The 3,479-nt window shown below is 43.5% G+C and overlaps 1 non-coding gene across 1 annotated transcript; it reads left to right on the forward strand.

The window, feature by feature from the left end:
• Positions 1–2,747: 2,747 nt before the first annotated feature.
• LOC121825947 (small nucleolar RNA SNORD94) lies at positions 2,748–2,884 on the forward strand. The gene has a single exon (XR_006068308.1). It is a non-coding gene; the product is annotated as a small nucleolar RNA SNORD94 (small nucleolar RNA).
• The last annotated feature ends 595 nt before the right edge of the window (positions 2,885–3,479 follow it).

Raw genomic sequence — 3,479 nt, forward strand, 5'->3', positions numbered from 1 at the left:
CTGAAAATGTGCTGTTGGCTCTACTGCATCCAAATACACAACCCATGATGTCTCCAACCTCAACTCTGTAGACTGAAAACTGGCCCAAAAGGCAGTTGCCACTAGCTTCAAAAGTCACTTTCTCAGCCAGCTCTGACTAAAAAAGAAACCTTTCATGAACATATTTCTTCAACTCTGATTCTTATTATTCTGTTTTGGCTGCACATGAAAAGGAAAACAGTATCTCCTGGCATGACCATTTGCTAGAAATGTAATGTCAGATAAACAGATGGTGCCAAACTCAAAGCATTCGTAGGCTATCTGCTGCAAAGTTCAAACCACTTCAGTATCTGTTGTCTTTAGTCTTTTTGAACAAAGAAGGTTTTTTTCTCTGAGTATATGAGCCCAAAATGTATCTTGTATTCATTTGTAAGGAGAGTGAACAAAAGCGGTTCCAATTTTTCTCCTGTTCCCTGTGTATCTCTAGGGGCTCTTGACATAACAATAAATAACATACACTGCTCACTGTTTACCTCGGGAGCCTAAGATAAATCTGGACACAAAATGTTAATGGCACCAATCCCTATTACTGGCTGATCCCTTTTCAGTTAAAGGCTTGGGCGTACCTCCTGTGCCTAGGGACCCTAGTTCTATCTGGCCACCTTCAAGGAAAGTGTGGATGCAGACTGAAGGAGGAAAGAGCTGGTACAGCAAGACCAAGTTTCCTGAGTAATTAAAACAGTCCCTCTGGCTGCTCAGTGGACGTCTTATCCCAGGACCAAAAGCCACAGCAACTCTAGAGACTAACAAAAGGCTCTATGATTCAAAGGCTGGGTGGGCTTCGAAAGCTTGGTCACAGGAAAGTGGTAAGATTCAACCAGCTCTGACCACCGTCTGCTTTGGCCTACTGGTTGACTATTTGAACTTCTGACCCTGCCCCCAGTGCAAGGGAAAAACTTCATTCAGTGAACATAATGAAAGGCACAAAACTGGTAGCAGGCTATTGTGATACCTGCTGCTAAAGCATTTTGCAAATTGAGGCTATTCCTGCTGGTGACAGCATCCATAATTGTAAATTAACTTGTCCACATAAATGGCTTTGGCATTATTTCTCTGGGAAATAAAAAGGAGAGAGAGATAGCTTCTTGCCTAATGTGATGGTAAAGACCTATAATCCCAGCACTCAGGAGAATGAGGCAGGAAGATACCAAGTTCAAAGCCAGTTTGGTCTACATAACTGAGTTTGAGGCCAGCCTGGCCTACACTGGGAAATCCTGTCTCAAAAACGAAAAACTAAATGCGTAGTTAAATTTTCATTTTAAATGTCAAATAAATGACAAATGATTTTTGGTATAAATATGCCCCAAATATTGCTTAGGGTTTAATCTAACAACCTTATTTTCAGAGAAGCATGGATGAATGAATTACTCCAAATGAATTGCTACAAACAAGATTAGACAGAATGATAAGGGCAACATGGCTCGCCGTCAGTGGGTTCCGGGGAAAATAACATGGACTTCGGAGCTGACCAGATCCATGATTGGAACCTGATGCTTCTTCATTTTTGCGGAGCTGAGCTTGGGGAAGCTAACTTAGAGTCCTCATTTCCGCTTCTCCGAAAAAGCGGGGGTTGGGAATGGAAGAGGAACTTCCCCTTCTCTCACTGGTCACTGGTATGTGGATTATGTGTGTCGCTCTTTCAAGACGAAATTGGGGCCGGGAAGTGTGGCTCAGTTGCTCGAGTGCTTGTGGAGCATGCACAAAGCCCTGGGTCTGACCCCTGGCACTACATAAAACTGACTGTGCTAGAAGTCCGAGGCCAGCCTGGGCTGCATGAGACGATCTCACAAACAAAAGTTCCTAGTTCTAGATTCTAGCCCTCTATGCTCTGTCGTGCTGTCACTCAGGCGTCTAAGTACTACCACGACAGTACTTAACATGAGCACTTTACTGTCCCGCGACACCTGTTGCGGTCAAGAGGGGAAGCAGTGAAAACTGAGGTTGCTTGGCCAGCAACAGCTAGACAATCCTAGGAGCGAGGCTAGTAGCAAGCACTGAGCAGAGCAGCAGACAAAGACCCGGAAAGAGAAAGATAGGCCTAAACTGGCAATGCAGCAGGGCTGGGGATTGCTTCATAAGAGTTCCTCTCTTTTTGGCATTTTCCACCTTACAACTGGTATAATGATGTAAAAAAAAATGTGGTATTATGCTTTTTTTTTTTCAAAGCTACTTCCCTCCATCTCCATTTCTTCATCCCCAGAAGGAAGGGGTGGAGCAGATGAAGCATTTCAGCTTTGACAGACTAGCTAGTTCCTCCTTTCCAAGGCCTGACAGAAGCTTGACCTCTTGCTGAAAGGCTCTGCTCTGAATAGCTAGACAGCACTCATCTCTCTACCTAAACTAAAGCAAAGCATATCTTGACTATGGCTCGGCAATACAGCACTTGTCTAGCATGTGTGAAGCCCTCCAGCAGCAGGGGGAAAAAGCACAGTATGAGAAGAAAAACAAAGCCATGTTACAGACCTACTAAATACAGAAGCTCAGTCTAGCATGACTACAGAGAATTTTAAAGGGTGCAATTGGGTTGGAAAGGCTCAGCAGGTAAAGGTAGTTGCCATCAAGCCTGATGACCCGAATTCATCCCTAGAACATACATGATAGAAGAGAACCAACTTCTTCAAGCTGTTCTCCAACCTGCCTTGGCACTGGCACCCATACACACACACACACACACACACACACACACACACACACATAAAAAAATTAAAATGGCTGTGATGATTGGCGCAGGGGTACGGACCTCAGCTGAGTCATGGGAGCTGAATGTATGTGTTTTGCCTTTGTCTTGCATGTGGCAGGCTGATGGCGTTCACATATATGAGACTGTTGCCTTAATCTGAGCCTGAAAAAAAAAAAATTAAAATGTATATTAGCAATTAATAAGCATGAAATGATCAAATTTAAAATAATATTAATAAAAGCAGAACAATCTTAGTGTCACAGTGTCCGGTGTGACTGCATATGCATTTAATCCCAGCACATCAGAGATAGAAATAGGTGAATTTCTGTGAATTCGAGGTCAGCCTAGTCAGCATACCTAGTTCCAAGTCACTCAGAGTAACACAGTGATATCCCGTCTCAAGAAAAACAAATCTATCATGAACCACTTTGTCCACTTCGTTCATTTAAAAAGATTATATTTCTTATATAAAGTTTGTGTAATAATAAAGGAAATATGTCTTTTTTGTTGTTGTTGTTTTTCGAGACACTCTGGGTAGCTTTGTTCCTTTCCTGGAATTCTCTCTGTAGCCCAGACTAGCCTCGAACTCACAGAGATCCACCTGGTTCTGCCTCTGGAGTGCTGGGCTTAAAGGCGTGTGCCACCACCACCCAGCCTACAACTAGTGTTTTAAGGTCCCCTTTGTATGCTACCCACCACCTGCAGTGGCTACTCCCCTGAATGTTGTCAATTCTCTCTCTCTCTCTCTCTCTCTCTCTCT

The sequence above is a fragment of the Peromyscus maniculatus genome, chromosome X (assembly GCF_049852395.1).
Source record: "Peromyscus maniculatus bairdii isolate BWxNUB_F1_BW_parent chromosome X, HU_Pman_BW_mat_3.1, whole genome shotgun sequence".
NCBI lineage: Eukaryota > Metazoa > Chordata > Mammalia > Rodentia > Cricetidae > Peromyscus > Peromyscus maniculatus.